This window comes from Athene noctua, chromosome 3, assembly GCF_965140245.1.
Source record: "Athene noctua chromosome 3, bAthNoc1.hap1.1, whole genome shotgun sequence".
Taxonomy (NCBI): domain Eukaryota; kingdom Metazoa; phylum Chordata; class Aves; order Strigiformes; family Strigidae; genus Athene; species Athene noctua.
Genome location: NC_134039.1, coordinates 22655828 through 22679048, shown reverse-complemented (window position 1 = coordinate 22679048; position 23221 = coordinate 22655828). Strand labels below are relative to the sequence as shown.

At 41.5% G+C, this 23221-nt stretch overlaps 1 protein-coding gene and 1 long non-coding RNA gene across 5 annotated transcripts in view; one reads left to right on the top strand and one right to left on the bottom strand.

Annotated features, from left to right (window-relative positions):
- SLCO1C1 (solute carrier organic anion transporter family member 1C1) overlaps nucleotides 1-2180 on the bottom strand; it is a 34217-nt gene extending 32037 nt beyond the window's left edge. For 3 of the 4 annotated variants that reach the window (XM_074902247.1, XM_074902242.1, XM_074902246.1), the window contains exon 1: nucleotides 1774-1900. The gene's annotated coding sequence lies outside the window, so the exon portion shown is untranslated. Of the gene's footprint in view, nucleotides 1-1773; nucleotides 1901-2155 lie in introns of those variants that run through there. The other variant, XM_074902244.1, reaches the window with a different exon arrangement.
- Nucleotides 2053-18252, top strand: LOC141959013 (uncharacterized). The gene is made up of 3 exons (XR_012633391.1): nucleotides 2053-2200; nucleotides 6441-6518; nucleotides 18175-18252. It is a non-coding gene; the product is annotated as an uncharacterized LOC141959013 (long non-coding RNA).
- Nucleotides 18253-23221: the final 4969 nt, after the last annotated feature.

Here is a 23221-nt window from a genome sequence, read left to right as displayed (position 1 = left end):
TTCTCCAGGAGAATGCTGTGGGAAATGGTGTCAAAGTCTAGGCAGACAACATCAACAGCCTTTCCCTTATCCACCAAGTGTATTGCCCTGTTGTAGAAGGAGATCAGGTTTGTCAAGCAGGACCTGCCTTTCATAAACCCATGCTGACTGATCACTTGGTTGTCTTGTATGTGCCATGTGATGGCACTGAAGATGATCTGCTCCATAACCTCACAGCACTGATTTTAGACTGACAGGCCCATAGTTCCCCAGATCCTCCTTCTGGCCCTTCTTGTAGATGAGCATCACATTTACTAACTTCTAGTCAGCTGGGACCTCCCTGGTTAGTTGGGACTGATGATAAATGGTTGAAAGTGATTTGGTGAGCACTTCTGCCAGCTCCCTCAGTACCCTTGGGTGGACCCCATCTGGTGCCCATAGGCTTGTGTGTGTCTAAGTGGTGTAGCAGATCACTAACCATTTCCCCTTGAATTATCGGGGCTTCATTCTGTTCCCAGTCCATGTCTTCCAGCTCAGGGGGCTAGATACCCCAAGAACAACTGTTCTAGTAAAGAGTGAGGCAAAGAAGGCATTAAGTATTTCAGCGTTTTCCTCATCCTGTTACTATGTTTCCCCCCACATCCAATAAAGGATGGAGATTCTCCTCAACCCTCCTTTTTAAAACTGTCTTTTACAGCAGAGGCCAGATTAAATTCTAGTTGGGCTTTGGCCCTTCTAATTTTCTCTGTGTGTAACCTTATGACATCCTTATAGTTCTCCTGAGTGCCTGCCCCTACTTCCAAAGGTCATAAACTCTCATTTTTTTCTTGAGTTCCAGCCAAAGCTCTCTGTTCAGCCAGGCTGGTCTTCTTACACAGCTTGTCTTCTGTCACTTGGGGACAGTCTGCTCCTGCACCTTGAAGATTTTTTTCTTGAAGAATATCCAGCCTTCTTAGACTCCTTTGCCCTTCACGATTGTCTTCCAAGGGACTTTGTCAACCAGGCCCCTAAACAGGCCAAAGTCTGCCCTCCAGAAGTTCAAGGTAGCAGTTCTTTTAATGCCCCTTCTTACTTCTCCAAGAATTGAAAACTATAATTTCATGATCACTATGCCCAAGACAGCCTCCAATCATGACATCACCCACAAGTCCTTCTCTGTTCACAAACAACAGGTCCAGCGGGGCACCTTATCTGGTTGGGTCCCTCACCAACTGTGTCAGGAAATTATCCTCCACATGCTCCAGGAACCTGCTAGACTGTCTCCTCTCTGCTGTATTGTATTTCCAGCAGACATCACATAAGTTGAAGCCCCCCATAAGAACAAGGACTAGCAATTGTGAGACTTCTTCCAGATGCTTATATTTTGCCTGCCTTTTCATCCCAATCAGATGGTCTATAACACTCCCACCACGATATCTGCCTTGTTGGCCTTTCCCCATAAACCCTATCATCACCATTATTAAGCTCTAGACAACCAAAACACTCCCTAACATACAGGGCTACCCCACTGCCTCTCCTTCTTTGTCTATCCCTTCTGAAAATTTTATAGCCATCCATTGCAGCACTCCAGTTGTGTCTCATCACACCTGTGACACCTGAGTAAGTCCAGGTAGGTGACACTCTGCCTGAAGGAAAGCTGTTAGCCATGCTCACACCTTCTCCCTGCCTGTCACTGGGGCCCACAGCTGGGTCTCCGACTACTCCTTGTGTTCCTGGCTCCAGCTAGCTGGGGTGCAGGAGTCTTCTCTGATGGCTCTGCTTTCTATCCCACCAAAAGCATGCCCGATAACTCACCTGTGACACAGTTTGGGTGACAGCGGTGCACACTCTCCTAAGGGCTGGCATGTGGGGCTGTACCTGGTGGTCAGGTCCAAGGATGAGCCTGTCTCTGAGCATGCATATGACAGGCTGAGACACTGCCAGGTAGTTCCCAAAGCGTCCCTCCACTCATTCAAACTCCAGGCAATGAAAAAATGTCCTCCCCCCCCCGCCACCCTAGAAACTCCTCCGCTTTGCAGTAAGCCTCCTTAACATGCCTTTATTCTGTGTCAGCCTGCAGACATAAGAGCTGCACTTGCTAGAATAGGTGGACAAAGGAGACTGGAACAGTGACTGTTTAAGGACAGCCTCTCTGAAAGGCGACTCAACAAAGAAAAGAAGAAAAGCCAGATCTTACCTGACAGAAGAAAGCCCCAGAGATGGTGCCTACCAGTTTTTGTAGGTAAGCTCCCTCTATCTCATTCACATACATGCATGCACGGGCACTGGTCCCAGCTTAGAAGTGGAAGAAATTAGAGGTGAAAACCTGTCTAGAGATGGTACATCTTATACTGAAGGTAGAGAAAGGAAAGGGCATAAGGGTGGGGGAACCTGTTTTGTCTCTTGTTTTGCCTGAGCACTTGGTATTCATCTTCCTCTCATCCTCCTCCCCCACCTCCTCACTTTTTTTCTTCGTTTCTCCCCTCCTATCAACTCCTGGACACCGAGCACACACAAAGCAAAGACTCAGGTTCACTAGCTGGAAATCCTGAAGAGCATCTAAACCCTCCTGGGCTATTTTTCTTTGTAAATTGCTGGAAGTTTGATGGGGCACGTGACAAGGCTTTGTGGAGGGGAAAAAGAAATCCTGATCTTCTTAATTGCTCATTCTCAGGAAACAAAAGACTTAAAGGAGGAATGTACCAGAGAAAAAAGAAAAAAAAAAGGTGAGGGTGCATGAGAGAAGATAGGATGTAGGGTGAACAGGTGATTCACAAAGCTTTCCCATTCAGACTCTGGTCCTTCCTGGTATGCCCAGTACTCCCTGCTCCCCAAAAGCCTTAGGGCAAAGTCCCCATCAACACGATGTAAAACCAGAATGAAAAGACCCATTAAAGGAGAGAACAGAATTGCATGGAAGAGTCAGTCAAGTCCTTTGCCACAGTGAAAGGAAAATTTTGCAAACTTCATTTCCACCCTGTGTTTTTCCTGTCACAAGGTCATGGCTACTAAAACAGTATTTATTTGCAAGTTTGTGTAAAGGTAGTTAATGTGACTAGTTCCCAGTGTAGTTGCTTGAGCAGAGAGAATCTATAAATCCTGTGTTTTCTGCTAACCTGTGAGCTTTAATTATACAGAGAAGGTATTAAAACTATAAATTCTTCCTTTTCCCCTTGCTCTCTTCTACCCTCTGTAGTAGGGTATGTTCCCATGGCAGCTAAAACCTCACTGACACTCAAAACGGTGCCGTGACAAACACAGCACCTTGGAGCACCTTCTACTTTCCTAGATTTAATACAAATTTTTATCCGTTCCTTCCTTATACCTCTATTTTGAGTTCTTAATGTGGCTGGAATTTTATTAGACTGCACATATTTCACATTTTGTACTTTAATGTGTCTTATATCCTTGGAAACTTGGAAATCTCTTTTCCCCTTTTCTAAGAGATATCAGGATGCCTAATAATCCATAGGAATTAGTGATTAGGAGAATTAGTGATTATGAATTCAGCATTTTTCAGAGAATGGCTCCCAGCCTATTTCCTTCAATTATTAGGAAAACTGAGTTTACACTATATGGGATCTGTACTAGTTTTGTCTGACCTTTAATCTTCACTGCTGACCTTGTCTCCTGCAATGATTTCTGATACAGACTTCAGTTACTCTGTCAATGGTAGCCTTCACCATACTGTCCCTTAAAATAGGTGAGGATCATGTTTAGAATCATAATTTCTTTATATAAATCCCTTTCACATAATCCTCCAAGGCCCCATTATGCTACTAATCATATTGCTGAACACCAGGGCATGGTCCTCTACCCTTACAGAAAAATACCTAAAGAATGGGTTTATGAAGTTTAAGATGAGGCAATGCTTTGAAGAATGAGACCCACAAGATTTAGTGCAATCTTCTCATCTTTCCTAGATTTTCACTTCATCGTAAAACCCCAGCATCAGCTTTGTATCACAGTTGGTCTTTTACCGGAATTTCTTTACAGAGCCTTTGCTGATTTATTTATAGGTGTAGATGATATTTTAACTGGAACTTTAACAGAACCACCCTGGGGGAGGCATTTTCCATTATGGAAAGTTTTCTTACACCTTCCAGGAGAGCATCACCATTCCTTTATGAGTTAGTTATAGCAGTTCCTCAGAAATATTTGTATTTATGTACTCTACAATACTTTTCAGATGCTCAGAGTAAATGAATACAAGATCCTCACTAAAACTCAGTGAGTTCATCTGGCAGAGAAGAAAGTCTCATCCAGGTAGGAATTTACTAGTCTCCCAGGCCATGGATCTTGCATGGAAAGGCAATGCAGTACCTCACCTACTACAATTTACTAACAAGAGCTGAGACAGGGGAAACAAATCAGTACCAAATCCAATACAGGACACGATGCCTCTTGTGTGTCACTTTTCACTGCTTCCCACAGCAAAACACTTGCCAAGCACAACAACACAAAACTCATTGGAAGCTTGCTAGACAATCGATCAGACAAGAAAGAGTTTACTTTCCCATAATCCTAAAAGAAATTGCTTACTTATATATACTTAATCTATAACTGAAACAAAGCCTTTAAAGCAGCTACAGGACAAAGAACCAGACTAAAGCTTGTTCCTTAAGCTCTGTTTCTATTTCTTTGCTCTATTTCCTACTTTATATTAGTTACAGGAAATCAAAAGCCAGACCACCTTCATTTCGAAAGCACAGGGTAAATTTAATTACATTTACAAACCCTAGTCTAGCCATAGTGAATAGCTGTGACAAGCATAATCTTGATTCATAGATGTCTTAATACACTAACAACACAGCAGGTTTGTGGGTCTTTAAACCATACAACAGACCTCTGAGGCATAGCTCCAGGGAACTGGCTGCTTCTTCTAAAAGCACGTTTCATGAGCAAATGCTAACCTTGTAAATTCACAGCCCCCTACTGCCCACAGTGTTAAGTAGCATGAAATTTTTTCCTTTGTAAAAGACTTTAAAAAACATATTCCAATGGACTTATTTAAATCATAAGGGCTTGCTTGTAAAGATAAACTTTACACTGAAATCTGAATACACACGTAACAGCTGCAAAGAGACTTTTATTTCTATCTGATAGAAGGAAAATACTGACTTCTTAAAAATAGAGAAGCAAAATGTATAAATGAGATTTTGATGTACCACATCACCTTAAAATCGGAATTTACATGATTTCTATGGTCTGACAGAGAACACATTCCCAGGCCTTAATACTGTGTTGCAAAGCAAAGCTGCATAGAAACTTTCAGTAGAATGAGTCCTCAGCTACTCAGATTGACACTTGCTCAAATGCTCCTTTAGTATTTTAGTTATGCTACTACTTGAGTACTCCATCCCTGAATTGCTCTGCATGGTACGACTCAAGGAAGGCCAGTCATGGTAAACAAATGGTTGTGGCCCAGAGTTCTCCTATTGCAGTGGTCTCCTAAAACACCCAGAGGGCTCAGCGCAGGAGCTAAGACGCAGCAGACAAGACCAAGAGAGCTGGCTAAATAGTAAGCAATATTTACATTTGAAGGAGAGGAATTGAACTGTTCATGTTTGCTAAAGGTCATGAAAGAAGTTTGTGCAGAGCTCAGGAAAAAAAATCAGATTCAGGACTCTTGAATCCTTGTCCAGAGAGCAGGAAGCTCAAGGCATCACACCACTGTTAGGACTGGAAATACAGCTGCTAGAATAAAGGCAACTTAGAAAGCATGAGGGTTTGGCATCAGCTGTTTCTTTCAAAGAAACACCTCCAAGTGTTAAAGTTTAGTACAATTTAACTTCTACAATTGATAAAAAAATTATTTATTCTAGCTGTAATTTTTAGGTAAATGTGCAGTTTGGAGTCAATGACAAACAGATACAGTGAAGACATTTGCAGTTAACTAATAAAACAATCCAGTTTCACTGCCTATATAATTTTAATTGCTTTAGCTATGCTACTCTATTGCTATGGATTCATTATTTCCTGACAATAATTTTCCTCTTCTTTTTGATGCCAGTCCTAAGAATATGGTAAGAACATAAATAAGTAGGAAACCCACTGTCAGAAACAACCTTGCACACCCATTCCACATCAAAGAACCCAAGACAAATAATTAGCTGTTAGAAGCACTCAGGGACTGCCATGAAAGTTTCAGGCTTGTGAATAGTATTTCCTTGCCCAACCAATGACTTCCACATCTAGCCTGAAAGAACAGTTTTCTTACCAAAGAACAGCAAAAGCAATAGAAGGCATTCCTAATTACTTTTTGGACCCAGATAATTTGTTATTAGGTTATACACAGGCCCTTCTGAGAAGCCTCATTACCCTGATGTGCTTGTCAAATTTTTCCTGACATTCATATTTTCAGCCCTTTTCATGAGATCTCTGGAAGAAGAATTTTCAAAAATAGTAGTTGCCTTAAATGCATTTACTGCACCCTGACTATAGAACAATATCACCTTTTCTACATATGTTTTTCTTGCTAGGTGCCTGATGTAACATATAGGAGCATGCTCAATGGCCAAAGATTCACCTGAAAGCACTTGCAGAAGGTCACCGCACAGGTAAAAGAGCTAGGAAGGCTTCCTTCCTGAATGATTAGTAAAAAACCCCAGAATTAGAGACCTAGAGAGGATTTGATTAGAATTTTCAAGAGAAGTATCCTGTATACTTATATAGTACTGTTTTGCCAATTATTAGGCCTAGCATAAAGAACACAGACACCATAAAGATGAACCAATAACCAAATTGTATTGGATACAAAAGGGTCAGTACATGGGTGAGTGCTGGGGGTACAAACAAGTCAGATTATAGATAATTGACATCAATCCCTCTGACCCCAACAATGACACCACACAACCAACAATGGGCGGAATAAATGGTGAAATGCAGTCTCCCATAGAAGGCACAGGAGACAACCAAGTCAACAAGCCAAATACATAAGACCAAGGAAGCCACATACTGAATCTCTACACAGCCCACACTTACAAAAGCCAGACCTGACTGGAGCCCAGCTCCAGGGAGGCAGGAGATCCTTCCCCAACAGGGAACTCTGCAAAGTGCACCCACCTCACAGACAGACACTGCCCCTTCCTGCAAGGGGTCCCAGCTTTTATCCCCAAGTGGGACACCTGCCCTTTGTTTACTTCATGTGGGACACCTGGGGCTCATTTACCCAATGGCTCTGTCTGCAAGGCCGGCAGCACCCTGGAGGGAAGCTTAGAGGTAACTCACCCCCCCTTTGTGAAGGGCTCTGGGAATCACCCCTATGTCAACATTAATTTGGGGTTTGGGGTTGAAACCCCAGCATTTCACTTGGCCCCTTGACATATGGGTGGACCACAGCCCTCACACGATCTCTAAGTATGACAACTTTATCTTGTATTTGGTTACAGACACTGCCACAGTCATCTCAGCTGTTTCTTCATATTCGTCACTGGTGTGGTCTTTTTTATTGGAAGATCAGTGTGACTGTGGATCTGAAGCTGATGTCATCTACTCAGCACATTTCAGTGTCAACCTTTATTCCATCCGCACACTGCCCATTCGGGTTGAATATGTTTGTCACAGGAGTGATTTCATATTCCCGGCAGTGCCATGAAAGATCTAGAAGACAAAACCTTAGACCGTTGTTATTCACGCAAATAACATTTATTTGTGGGGACATGTTCCCATTTTTTCTGTCCAGGCTTTATGATTAGGATGGTATTATCTTTTCCTACAGCTGTTACTTCAGCTGGCTCAGGGGGGCCACTCAGCCCTTGGACCCATACTACTGCCCCATTACTAAAGTTGGTGGATCCAAATCCTTTGTCTCCACGAACAGTAGTGACTTGGAGTGGGTCCCCCTTTCTCACCATTGTTTGAAAAATTGGTAATATTAATAGCTGTGCTACTCTATCATTGGGTTGAATAACTAAATCTTGTTCACCATTATTCAGCAGGATTACTTAATCTCTCCCTGGTAGTCAGCATCAATCATTCCTCCCATTACATGAACGCCTTTTAGGGCTAGGTTTGAGCAAGCAGTTATTAAGCCAAAGTGTCTTGGAGAATTTGGATTCCTATCCCAGCGTTAATTACCCTTGTCTGGCCTCAATTTATCTTTACCAGTTCTAATGCATAAAGATCTAGCCCAGCAGACTCTGGAGTGGCCCGGTAGGGGGCCATTGCACCTGGAACCATTTCCCAGTAGGTTAAAGTTTCAGTTACCATTAGAGGCTTTTTTTGCAGATTTGAGCGTAGTCATTCGCCTCAAGGGTATCTCCATCTCCCTGATGAGTCTATTGCAGAGGGTGTAGAGCGCATCCGTGAGGTTAGATCTCCATCGGAATAGGTTTCCATTTCCCAGCTTTTTTAACTGCTCTTTTAAAAGCCCATTCAACTAATCATGCAGCCTGTGGATAGTACGGAATATGGAAGATCCACTGAATGTTATGCTGCTCTGCATATTGCTGTACAAATTTATTTCGGAAATGGGAGCCATTATCAGTTTGTATTTGTAAGGGGATGCCATAGTATAGGATCATTATATCTGTGGTAGAGGTGGTACTATGGTGCATGGCTTTTCTGCAGGGATAAGCAATCAAGTATCCTGAATATGTGTCAACTGCAGTGCAGATGTATTCGCACCCTCAGTCCTGGGGTAAAGGGCCAATATAGTCCATCTGACAGATTTGTCCTGGCAATTTACCTCTTCCCAGTTCTCCTTTTACGATATTTGGTACCAGGCGCTTACGAGTATGCTGGCACACAGGGCATTGGGCAATTATTGTTTTGGTCATATCCAGTGACATAACTACACCACGCTCTTGGGCCCACATGTAAGTGGCCTTTTCCCCAAGATGCCCACATTTCTGGTGTGCCCATTTTGCCCAGCCTTCATGATCCCCTTCCTGAGGGAACTCCAGTCTGGCTTGGGAAATCTTTGCCCTGTTATCAGGGACAGAATTGTAAAGACGCTCAAGTGAATTTATATTACTATGAGCATCTACATGGAATACTGTCACCTTGGTTCGTTGAACCAATTCCCAAATATCTTTCCACATTGCCTTTCCCCAGACCATTTTAGAATACATTTTCCAATCTTTGGCTACCCATGTTGGCAGCCAAGTAGCCAATCCATTTGCCACTGACCAAGAATAGGTGTATAGGTGACATTCCCCTAAATCCTCTTGTTTTAAAGCTATGTTTTATGCTGCATATAAGTCAGCATATTGGCTACTTTCCCCTTCTCCTGTGGTCTCCAGAAATTTCCCTGAATGAGGATAAGCCACTGCCTTCCAAAACCTTTTCCCTCCTATATATTTACCTGACCCATCTGTAAACCATGCATGTTCCCTTTCAAGAGGTAGCAGCTGATCCAGGATCTTCCCCCATTGCACAGGGGATTCCTGTTTGAGTATAGGATCAGGCTTTACCTCTTGATCCTGCATGGGGGCAGCCACTACTTGCTCATGGAGGGCAGCAACACCACCAGGTCCCACCTTTGCTCTGTCCTGGATGTACCATTTCCATTTTATAATGCTTGATTCTTGAGCATGCCCTGTTTGGTGGGTCTTCAGGGAGCTTTTAACCCACTGCATAACAGGGATTTCAGAGCACAGGGCCACCTCATGGCCTATCGTGAGCTGCTCGGTTTCTATCAAGGCCTAATAGCAGGCTAACAGTTCTTTCTCAAAGGGCATGTAATTACGCCTTGCCTCTGGTAACTTTCTTCCCCAACATTCTAAGGGGACTCTTCTCTTCCCTTGTTTCTGCCAGAGGCTCCAATTAGCATATGACCCATTTACAGACACATTCAATTCTACTTCGCCATCCTGCATGGGCCATAAGACCAAAGCCCTTTGAATAGCCTCTTTTGCCAACTCAAAGGCAGCCTGCTGCTCATTTCTCCATCCAAATTCATACTTTTTGCGAGTTACCTTGTATAATGGAGCCAGAATCTGTCCTAAATGTGGAATATGTTGTCTCCAGAAACCAAATAGTCCAATAAATCTCTGTGCCTCCTTCTTATTCCATGGTATAGCAAAGTCAAGAATCTTTTGCCAAGCTTTAGGTAGTATTTCTTTATGACCACAGTTCCAATGTATGCCTAGGAATTTAACTGTCTGAGACAGCCCTTGGATCTTAGTAAGATTAATCTCCCAACCTTTCTGCCTCATATGCGTTAGTAGCACTTCAAGCATTTGTTGTAATTCACCCTCATTGGTCCCCTGAATCAGGATGTCATCAATATAGTGGATCATTTGCATATGAGAAGGGAGCTGTACCTCATCCAGGTGCTCAGCCACTATTCTATGGCAAATAGTTGGACTATGCACCCATCCTTCAGGCAACCTGGTGAAGGTGTACTGCTGTCCTTGCCATGTAAATGCAAATTCATCCCAGTGCTCCTCTGCAATCGGAGCTGTAAAATATGCGTTGGCCAGGTCAATGACAGCATACCACGTGCCACAATGCCTCTGAACTCTATTAAAGTGATCCTATCAGGTACAGCTGTTTCAAGAGGTGGGGTGCTCTTATTCAGTTCTCTATAATCCACAGTCATTCTCCAGGATCCATCAGCCTTTTTGACTGGCCAGATTGGACTATTCCACATTATGGTCGTCAATTTAAAAATCCTGCAGCCAATAAATCTTTGGTTGTTTCAGAAATTTCTTCATGATCGCCTGGAATCCTGTACTGTTTCATGGTTACTACCTTGGTCGCAGTTGGGATCTGAACCGGAGGCATCTTTATCCTCCCTACTAAAACTGCTCAGTTAGTGATATAACTCTTTACCCCAAATTGATAACAACCATCAAAAAGATTCAAAGTAAGTCCCTTCAGAATATCTATTCCGATTACGTACTCTGAGATCAGAACAATCACGACTGTCTGTCATTTTGGAAGATATCCAATTTTCATATCAATTTGGGTTTGTACTGCTTCAATTTGTTTTCTACCCAGTCCCATAATAACCACAGATTGACCTTTAAATTTCTTTGGATTTCCATAAATCAAGGAGGCCTCTGCTTCAGTATCTACTAGAGCCTTTACTATTTGAGAGGACAAGTTTTTCCAGACTATTTGTAGCTCCACATGTGGTCACCGGTCCTCCTGCACCCAACATACCGGAGCTTGACCAATATTTCAATATGGATTACAGTACCTACTGTCTCTTAAGGGATACAGGTCAGAATACTGCTGACATTCGTGGTTCTTCCCCAGAACAACCCAACTGCTCCCAGAGGGCCCACCATGAGCAAAGGCAGGATCCCATCGGGGATGAACAGTTTCCGACCAGTGTGCTTGATAATTCTGCACTTTTCTACGGGGTTTCTGTAACCCTCTCTGTTCGTACAACCTCCATAACTCACTGGTGTCAAAACCATCAATTTTAGCAAGAGGTACAGCATCTTTCAATAAAGCTTTAAACAATTGTCCTCAAGACAGCAGATGTCCGGTATTTTTGCCATGTCAGGTGTCCTGGTTCTGTGTATACTCCCAGGGGCCCCATTGACATCAGAATTCTCATTAGCCCTGTGTGGTGGTTTAGGCCCTGCCGGGACCAGAGACCACATTGCCGTTGCCCCTCCCCCACCCTCAGCCAGTCAGGCTGGAAGTGAGGCACAAACCCTGTGTTAAAACAAGAAGAAATTTAATATAACAGTGTGATAAACAATCTAAACAACAGTAGCAATGATAACAGTAATAACAGTAAACAAGACAAAAGATATACATAGAAATACCGCAGTGCTTACAGACAGCTCTGTGCTCCCCGTCACCAAAGCCACAAAGGAAAAAGCTTCCCACTTTTCCTGTGCTGGACCTGACATCAGCATGATATGAATAACCCAGATGGAGATCCCTTCCCCCTCTCTGCTGGGGAAACTTAACCCTATCCTACCTGAACCAAGACACCCTGACGCTCCTGGGGAGTCCATTCTCCAAGGTCACCCAACTGATGCATTTTCTCAAGTACATCTCTAATGGCATTTCCTGTTCCACTCAGTAAGAGAGTTACAAGAACATTCTTATAAGCCGGTGGAGCAGTTCTAATGATTGCATTTCTCATAGGCACAGACAATCGAAGTTGCATCAACACGGCCTATATGAATGGCCAGTTTCGTTCCTTCTTCCTTCAATTGCTGTATACCATCCCACAGAGTATACTACAGCCAGCCCAAACCTGGCCAGGAATTCTCTAGGGCCTATTTTGCCTTGTACCCCACAGCAGCTAAAGCCAAAAGATTAGTACTGTCGTCATTAGTTCAAAATGCTTCCTGCACCAGAGGGTCTGAACTCAAAGTTACAAACTTTCTGCAGTCAAAGTTATCCAGGCTAACCCCTGATGCTCCCTGATCATATAAACATACCATCCAAGCAAGCAGGGGCTCTCCTGGTCTCTGACTGAACCGTGCAAGAATATCACTGATTTCTTGCTGTGTGAAATCTTCCATTGTAGGTCCATTTACTGGTGGCTCACCCTCAGAAAATTCCACCTTCCTCCTCATGACTGGTCTCACATCTGCAGAGTCATCTGAGGCACCAGCCCCATCAGACTCTGCAGGGTACCAGATATCATCATCCGAGTCATCAGGGTTACGGTGTACATCCACCTGTATAACCTCTGAGTGGACCTTCTTATGACTACATTGTCCCCCTCTCTTCCCACATTTACACTGGGCAACTTGTACTGTATCCTTCTCAGGTACAGTTTGAGAAGTGTCTAGTTTATCAGTAAGGAGCTTGTTTACAGATTCTAATGTCATAATCTGAGCTCGCATACAGGAACATTCAGTCAGTGATCTTTTTGCTGGTGCTGTTTCTTATACGCTGTTAACAGGATCCATCTCTATCTCCCAAAGGTTACAGCATCCTGTGCCTTACTGGAGAATTTTTGAATATTTTCTAATACATCCTGCGGTTCAGCCTCCGCCAACCGCTTCTCCCACTGTTGACATGGTCCCCCAAGTTTATCCATTCAAGGGTCAGCAAACTATACACAGGATCTTCCCAACCCAGAACTTCAGATGGGGCCATCTGTATCACCAATTTTGTTTTGCCAATTATTAGGCCTAGCATAAAGGACACAGCCAGCATAGAGATGAACCAATAACCAAATTGTATTGGATACAAAAGGGTCAGTACATGGGTGACCGCTGGGGGTACAAACAAGTCAGTCAGATTATAGATAATTGACATCAATCCCTCTGACCCCAACAATGACACCACACAACCAACAATGGGCGGAATAAATGGTGAAATGCAGTCTCCCATAGAAGGGACAGGAGACAACCAAGTCAACCAGCCAAATACCTAAGACCAAGGAAGCCACATACTGAATCTCTACATAGCCCACATTTACAAAAGCCAGACCTGACTGGAGCCCAGTCCCAGGGAGTCAGGAGGTCCTTCCCCAACAGGGAACTCTGCAAAGTGCACCCACCTCACAGACAGACACCACCCCTTCCTGCAAGGGGTCCCAGCTTTTATCCCCAAGTGGGACACCTGACCTTTGTTTACTTCATGTGGGACGCCTGGGGCTCATTTACCCAATGGCTCTGCCTGCAAGGCCGGCAGCACCCTGGAGGGAAGCTTAGAGGTAACTCACCCCCCCTTTGTGAAGGGCTCTGGGAATCACCCCTATGTCAACCTTAATTTGGGGCTTGGGGTTGAAACCCCAGCATTTCAAATACCACACTTTGTAAAGATCCCAGTGGGCCTTGGGAAACCCGGCTCTGAGGAGGTATAACAAGAAGGATGAATGACAGATCCAGTGACACGACATATCTCTGCAGTGCAGGAAGCATTGGTACCCACTGGAGCTTTGGGGAGAACTTTAATTTAGAAGAACCTAGTAAAAGAAACTGGAATTTGTCCAGCCACTTGGGATTAATACCATCAATCTTAATAAAATGACATAGCACTTTCTGTAATGGAGATAAGTTCTTTGAAGTAGATTTAAACCCAAAGATTTTGGCTAGAAATGCGGACAGAGAAGGTGCAAAGAATTTAACAGAAGAGTTTATTATACAAAAGGTGTTGAATTTTAGAGTGTGATGCTTTGGCAAGCACAGTAATAAACAATTGCTATGTATAAAGGATTGCGAAGGGAAGTAATGTACCAGCAACAACAAAAGTCACTGTAAATGAAGCCATCATGCAGATCAAACAGGAACCTTCTGCTTTGCATTTCCTGGCTGCAGACAAGCAGATGTTGTAGCAACCCCTTTTATCTCTATCAGAATTCCAAACCATTACAACCATGTCTATCCCATGTTATTTAGTGATTGAAACTAGCAGCCTGGATTGGGTGGAACACAAACCATCAAAACCTTAGGTAAAACTTTAAACTTGCACGTTTTCTCCCATAGTGCATAAATTAATGCAATTTAGTATCACTCCTTGGCTGTGAAGCTGTTCAGCAAAGTAGCTGCCTCTGAGAGTTTCCATTTCAGCATGCCAGGTTTTTGGGATCCCAGTGTGGAGTGTTTAAAAACCTCCCTCAGACTATGTAAGACAGCTACCCCAGAGCTGCAGACCCCATCCGTCAGGGTAGCACCTGGAAGTTTCACATCTGACTGTCAAAGCTGTTTGTTGTTCTACCCCTATCTGAATCACTGACAATATTCAGGGAGCCCATGGTGGCATGAGGGCTAATGTGAATTTCCACAAGGTTTTGGTGAGATAATTGAAGAAACATTAAAGAAAGCATTGGTAAACAGAGTGCCAAGAATTCTCTAAGTTTTCTATATTTAGTGAAACATTTTAAGTAGTTTTAGGCAAGTGGATTTGTCTGGGCAAATAATTTGAACACCTGGAAAACCCAACATTTAATTGAGCCGCTACTGACTCTGCGTCATGTCCTCCTTTATGTTTTAGCAGAACCCCAGGAGAGGCATGCTCATGTGTGGTCTCATTAGCAGATTGACTGCTTCTCTGTGTTTTATTGCTCATCTCTTCCCATGGGAACCTCTTGCTGTTTGAAGGGCTCCAGAGAGAGTTTGGTGATTTTCAAAGACAAGTGCATTCTTTACCTTGGTAACCCCTACTCTTTGTGATGAGCAGTATTGAAGGGAAAGAGTTTTTCTTTGCTACTCCACTTGCATGCTTCTCTGTGGGCAGCTGTGAATCTCTAATAATCCTATGCTATAGAGTTATTAAGTGTTTGGGACAGACCAACTGCAGGCTTATAAGCAGCTCCCTTAAAATACGTATAACCATATTTTACTTTTGTACTGGCAGTGATCCCAACTAGTATCTTCCCAATCACTTCCTGGTGCAAATTTCCTTATATTTTTGCCATTCATAATTTAAGCCAGAGGATAAATAAACTGGTGGGACTTCAAAACTGACAGCCAGATATGCAGCTGATGCTTTTCCATATTTTGAAATCTGTTCATTTTATGTTAAAGAGGTTTTGAAAACACAGTTGATCCAGATAATTTGTATGCAGCCATTTCAAATGAGTTGGCTGAAGAACTCTCCAGATCTTTGATGAAAGTAGGTAATAAAACATTAAAAATGGGGAAATTTTTTGACAGCTGTGAGATACTTTTTAAAAATTATAAACAGTGAGAAAAAAAAATAGCTAGATGTCAATCCTAGCCCACATAATGGACTAGCAAAATCTTTCACTGAAGAATGACAGCATACTTACCAATATAATTGCAAGAAAATTGATTTCACTTACTGATGTCCCACTTCAACAGTTTACTTCTGTGACACTGTTAAGGTAACACATTTCATTTCCTCTGGAAGCATTAGTCACTCTGCATTACTATGGCTGAACAGTGCCATGTAATATAGATACATTACATATGACACTACATATAGACAATCAGTATGGTCCATACGAATTGGATTGAAAAGTACACAGATGATGGATGTTGAAATATTGGTCATCATTAAAGAAAGATGTTTATAAGGAGGCCTTCCTCAGATTGGTTGAGTCACACAGTATTTAACATGGATTTATTAGTGATCTGAAATAAAGTGCAAAATTCTACTGGTAAAAGTTGTGGGTAATGGGGTAACAATAACTGTGAGCATGAGTCACTAAGACATGCCAAGCAGGGCTGGCAGATAAAATGGTAATTCAGTATATTATACGAGCTTTACTGGATTTCAGTCAGAGTTTGAAGAGGCTACAGGTCATTTGTAGTCTGGGGCTTAAACTAAAAGCTAGGCACCGGAAGAAATTTTGTTCAATAAAGGAAAAAGAAACACAGCAAACAGGATACCACAGAATTATATTTATGTTGTACATTTGTCTTCACATTGCAACATCCACATTGTTCATTTTGTGACAAGTATTTCTAATAATTTTGAATACGTATTTACTGTATAATACATTTTACCAAGAGGCACTTCCAGTAATTCTGGCAAAAAGGAGCTTCATTATAGTGTCTAACTTACAAAACAGTAAAAATAAATAATGTTTATCTAAAAGATTTTTTTCCTGTACAGAATCTATTTTGTACAAAACATTTATCAACCATTAACTAAATCACTTAACAAATACTTGTGAAGAGAATATATTAAGTATTGCTACATGTATCAAGTGCAAGATACTAGTGAAAGAAAAAGAATTATTAGGTTTATGAAAATCACCTAAAAATACAAGGCCTTGTTCCTGAAGTGTTTAGAAAGGAGAAGCTTGGTTACAACAATATTGACAATATATAAATATAAATTAATGTATGAAGTACTTAGTGAAAAGAACACTGTGTTAAAAACCGGTGTGTACAAATCCTAACAAGATGGCACTTTTCTGCATTGCCACTTTGGCTGGCAGTTTTATTTTAAAATATTGCTTCAAAAGAATTATAAAGGTACACAAAACCCTTTTCAAATACAGCTGTATAAAATTATATCCCCTCCCTTTCTCTCACCTTTTGAAGTGAAAAAAAGCAAGGAGGGATTAATTTTGAAGCTCATGGGTGATTTGCGGAAACTTGCCACTAGAGCTGAGTCTGAATGAGCATCATAAAATAATTCTGTCTAAGGTGCAGTGTCCCAGGCCAGGAGTCAAATCTCATAGGATAAGATGTAAGGTGACCAAATTCCTCAGTGTTTTCTGAAGTAAAAAAACTCTGGTTGGCCTTTTGTGAATTTGAAAATACAAAATTTGTATGATTTGGCCCCAGAATCTGGTGGGGAGTCAAGTGCTTCAATTATATTGACACACCAAAACTTTCATTCAGAAAGGGTTTTGACCTTGCTGGATTAATTTATTGATTACTTTCACCAAAATGGGATTATTTTTTTTTTAAATAATATCTTTTATGTGATATACATACTTGCATATTGTTACTCAGATGGCCAAACCATACTGGAAAACAATTATTTTTGAAAGGTACTACTTCCACAACTGGAGGCAAAGATTACAAAATGTGTTTCTATTGGAAATTGTTCTAGATGTTCTTCTATCAAAATCACTAAAAAGAAAAAAAACTGCCACCCATCAGTGAAAATGTTAATCTGTTAAACAAACATAACCTACCGTATGAATCACATCTTTTTAAAAAGTGAACTTAAATTACTTTTCATCATGCAAACATCTCATTTAGATTACTCAAGAAAAGATGACTTTAGAAAATTAATGACCAAATGTATGCTGACAATGGCTGAAATATTTAAAATATCATCAACACCACTTAGCAGTTATTAACATTGTCTTTGATCTTTTAGGATACCAGCTGCAGCACTGTATTAAGGTTTACAAATACCTAAAAATTAAAATTTTGCATTCAAATACAGGTTGTCACAATGTGTCAGAATCAGGCAGGAATTCTGAAAAGGAAAGATAGCTTTAACAGATGATGGGCTTTCTACCTAAAGTAGTAGGTATGCACATGGCAAACCCTTTTTCTCTCTGATCAGATTACAGACCTTTTTTTTTTTTCATTTTTATGAAAGCAGAGGGGCAAAATAACTAGAGTCAGGGGAGAAAAAAAAAAACAAGACCCAAAACCTTCAGTCTCCTTTAAATAAATATTTAAAAGCAAAGGGCAATTGCTAATTCACATTAATTGTTTGTAAGTGTTCACTGTGATAAAGGAAGACAGCGTTGAAAAACAGAGCATCTAAGCCCACTGCCTTGGGGTCTATCACTGTGAGCAAACCAGGCGAGGTGGGTATAGGGTTGCACTACATTACTTTAAGGTATTTCTCCAGCTACTTTGACAACAACCCTCCAAAATTTGACATTTGTTCTTTATCTCCCACCAGTTCCTCCTCCTGTGCCCTGCCGTGCTGCCCAGGACCCCACACCATTCGCAGGCCAAGGGTGCAAGACCAGGTCTCTCGGTGAGCCCAAGGAAAAGCAATTTAACACATGCCTGCCTCACCAGGGCCACAACACATGCTGTGTTTTGCTTATTTGATATGATTTCTATGGTTTTTGAATTAGGACAAGAGAATTCAATCATAAAGGGATACATGGTCTGCAGCTGTGGCAAAGGCCTTTATACCCACTCTTATGCTTCCACATAGATAGAAATCAAGCATTTGGGTTTCCCCATCAAATTCACTGCTGGGATACACCACTTTCCACGCCTGCAGATTTCAGTGGAGCTCCTTGGTGCACACAGATTCTATATGCCATCACAGCAGAACAAGTCTCACCTGCTGTCCCATTTTCACACCTCGGACATACCACAAGCATGGCTTTGGAAGTAAGAAACAACTGGCATGGACTAGCTACCTGAAGAGCTCAACTGAAATAAATATTTTCATTTTTTTTTCCTCCTCTAGCACCAATAGAAGTTTTCTTTAATGAGGGAGAATTAAACTCCTTCAGTCAAAAATTCTTCCTGGTTTACTATATCCCTCAGCATGACAGACCATGGTCAAGGCCAGTTGGTTTTACCTGAATTCATTACCTTCAAAAAAAATTAGTTTTACATGTGCAGGGAAATTTTTGCATAAACTTCAAGTGACATTGGCAAGCTTTCAAACTGCACATGCTTATTGTTGTTGCAGTTTTATCAAAGAAGTATTGTTAACTAGCTCAAGCTTTTGCTCCCTTTTGTCATTGTGTAAATAGACTCTCCAGAAGTACACATTCACTTTCTGCCTGAAGGCCCCTGAAGAGCTTGTATCATCCTAAGAATTCAGGTGGGTGCTCATGCAGGTGACATCTGCATCCAACCAAGGAGGCATGATGTATTTTTCAAGAGAACACCTGCCTGCCAGGACAATCCCACTAATGGCCTCTGAAGAAATCATAATTTGGATGTAAATGGAGGATAACTCTTGTGCTGCTCCCTCCAACACTGGGATTCAATAACTACCATATCAGGGCCTAAAACCATGCTTTGATTTACCTTCAGAGGAATGTTGTTTTGCTAAAATGAAAGTGATGAAATCCAAAGAAAGATTTATCATACTAAATTGCTCTCAAAAGTACTGGTTTTATTTTGCTCTAATTCAAAGTTTGCCTCCAGTAATCAGTATGTTTTGCTAGCTCTTCCAATGACTGCTTAATACAACTGCCACCTAATTTCAATTACTCCTCCATCTGTTCAAAAACACAACATTTATTTTTTTTTCAGGAGGCCAATACACTCTTTATTTGTTGATTCACCTAAAAATATATAAAAAAAAGATTCCCTCACCCTAGTTAATGGAAACAATTATCTTCTCTTTAATGTTGCCACCATTTTGACTAAAGTTGCACCATCAAACAGTAATTAAACCCCCAGAAACTCCATGGTTACTTAATTCCAGTGGGATTACATTTGATTTTGAAAGAAAAGGAAAAATGAGTGTGTTGCATAATGTCTGTTTCATACCGGACTACAATTTCCTTTTCTCTTTCCTACAAATTACCAGTTTGACTTTCTCCCTGCATGTCTACAATCCCATCAACTCAAGAACGAATTACACCAGCGCTGTGCTGACAGCTGAGGAACCCAAATTCTCAGGCCAACATCCAGGCCCGAGACTGAAAAGTGCAAGCAACCCTCCACACCTGCCTCCCCGCTGTGGTGCCTGCGGCAGACCTGGAAGAGGCATGGTCTCCACTCTGGGCATGTGCCTTGATCTAATCTTCTGCCCATGAGGCCATGGGACACCCAAGAAATTGTCATTCTCATCCTTAAATTGAAATCTTTCTTCATTAAACACATCATGCTGAAACATCTCAACTATAACCGTACTTGCAAAAATAATAGCAAATATTATGTGTTTATGCATTAAAGGTTTTCCAACAGTCAAAAACTTATTTCAGAGAAAAAAAAGCCACAGACTACCACTGCTGCCCTTCCAACCTACTGAACACTATGTCCATCAGATAGCTCAGCTCTAGAATGAACCACAGCACATCTATGTTGCCTCTCCCACACTTGAATCAGCTGGTGCATCTCCCTGGGGTATTTACTGGTCAGGCGCCTTGTGCCTTCTCTGGATGGCAGCCCTGGGCACAGCTGGGCTTCCTGGGCTCGTGCTGACTGGCACATCTGGCTGTGCCTATGGAAAGATAGTGAGAGGGCAGACTCAAACCTGCAACCATGTTCATCAGCAGCAAAGCCCTCACCATCACCAGAGCACACCGTGCAGACCAAGCAGGATGTGCCAGATAATTAATGAGACTTTGCACATGTAGTCAGTAACAGCTGGGACCAACCGCAAACCTTTTGCTGCATTATACTTTTGGGCAAAATTTTCAAACGTGTCTAACGGTCATTTTGAAAACTGCCAAAATTCTCTAAGATCTCAAGTCCCACTAAAAGCTGGTCAGGCTCAGGCTGCTGAGTACCCAAACTGATCACTACCCCACACCTACTCAGCTCACAGTGGGCATGGCACTGTGCCCAAACTGGGGCACAGGCTGGGCAGACCTCATGGTACCATAGACACTATGGCAAGATACTTGGCTTCTCCACACCGTATTTTACTTTCTGGGGCATTTCTGAAGGAAGAAAGAAAGATGGGGCCAGAATTTCAGAAATTTTTTTTGTATCTAAAAATCAGGCAGAGATTTAGGAGAACTTTCTAAAGGAAAATTAATGTCCAGCACAGAAAATATAAAAAGGGAGTTGGGGACAGAATTTGCATAGATGCCAAATGGTAGTTTTAGAAGCATCCATCCGAACATTTGCAGACTTAACTTCCTTCCAAATTCAGACCATCAGGATCTTAAGATTTCTAACAGTAGTACACTAAGCGTAAAAGTACCAAATGCATCCACGTGAAAGGTCCTGAACAATTGTAATCTTGGATTTTAACTTGATGATGATGCAGAGAGATGTTCACAGGAACAACCATCCTTGCATGGTTAACAAATTCTCAAATTCCATCTGCCCTGAGAACCATTGACTGCCAGAATGTAACCATCATTCGCTACGAGAGCCAGCACCCTCCACAGGGTGACAGGGGAGGCCATTGGCGACACACAGCCATTTCCTCAGCTTTCTGTAAAGGGTTTCGCTCACAGAGAAAGTGAGTTCAAAATACTGCCAAGAGCACAGTAGAATCCCTTTTTCCTAGTAGACTCTTGCAACCCACTTCTGACGCATGGCTTGCAACATTGCATCAAACACCATCTTTCTATTGGAGGAGGAAAATGATTTTCAGAGATGCCCTGTACATTAGCTCAAAACAAATCAAGAAACACCAGGTTACCTCAAGAATTAAATAGTAAACTACGGCCCTTTGAACATGGTGGAAATTATCACTTCTAGACACGGGTATTTTTGGGTTCTTGGAAACTAAAGTCTTGGACTCCTCCTAAAATAAATAGTTTGGGGCTTTCACACTCTCTACTTCCCTGTGTTCCTTCTGCAATGCAAGCATAATGAGAGAAGGTATATTCCATGGTAAACAGCATGTGCCTATCAAGCAAACTGGGAATGTGGGGACAAAAGGGTTTATATGTGATTGCTACATGATGGACAGAGTGCTTTTCTCACTACAGTGGATACTGTAAGCACTGCAAAAAGGCCCCTATTTAAGGGAACAGCGAATTTCTAGTCTAGAAGGGAACAGGATCAGTCACCAAGTGTAATTACAGGGGAGAAAACAAAATATCCAACTGGAAAAAATAGTCCAATCTTTCTCTTCTTGCTTTTAAAGAACTGAAAACTAAAATACATAATATTTTGTTACTGAAAAACACTGATTAAATGGGGCTTGCTTTCTCTGGTATTGAAGAAACCTGTTTGCATACTGTATATACCAGAAACCCATAGCAACACTGTAAACATCCCACCTGAAATCTGAGCACTTTGCTGATAGAATACAACTATTTTTCTTTTATTTTTTCCACAAAAATATTGCACAGGCTGTCATTTATTTGGGGTTTGCAACACCGAAGCACTGCACAAAGTGGAAAACCATCAAATTTCCACCTCAGAAAGGTCACTGCAAGTGCAGGTCAAAAGTTTTGCTTCCTTTGGACTAGAAATTTTATAAAATGCCCCTAAAAATTACCTGCTTCATTATCTACTAAAAATCTTCAAAGCAAAAAAAATGTTATTCACATGTTTGACATAAAATCTCTTCTGTGTTATACTTAAGCCAATCTGGCAAATTTCCTGTTCATTGCCTGACAGAAATGCACTGCAAAGCTTGAAAATCAGATTCATAAGGAGTGGACACCTGCAGAAATGGGATTCTATTAGTATCTATTTGGAGTGAAAAAAAAGTCACCTCTTGCCAAGTTAATCACTCCCAGCTACTTTAACTTCTTCACTGGTATTCCTTCCAGTTTGGATAAAATCAACAATCATTCTGATTTTAAGCCTGTCAGCAATTCCTTCACTGTAAAAGACCTGAGTTAATAAACTGTACCCACAAACAGGCTTGTGTAGCAATGTAGAAACAATCTGTGACAGCTGCACTGGCAATACAGAAAGAAATATTAACAAATTAGAAGGTGACATTGATTTTATCTAATGGCAACCAAAAATGATGACTAGGAAGAATATAGCAATCCCATTTCAGCACATTTTTAGTATAATTTTCCTTAGCTCAACCCTGTGTATGCCTGCTTAGAGGAGTATGTGGAACTCCACTTGCAGGATTTTGCTTCATTCTTGAATGCCTCTTTGTAATTTTACCAACTGGACATCCACTAACACTTTCTTCAATACTTTTTTTTTCTTCTTCTAGCAAAGGCAATATAAAAATCAAGAAAAAAAACCCAGTCCCAGTGATCATTCACTGAAAATGGAGAAAAAAGTGCTTGGAGATGTGACATTTTAAAGCATCTCTGTAAATTTAATTTTAAAGGACAGAATGAGGCATATTCAATTTTTCTCATACTATAAATTAT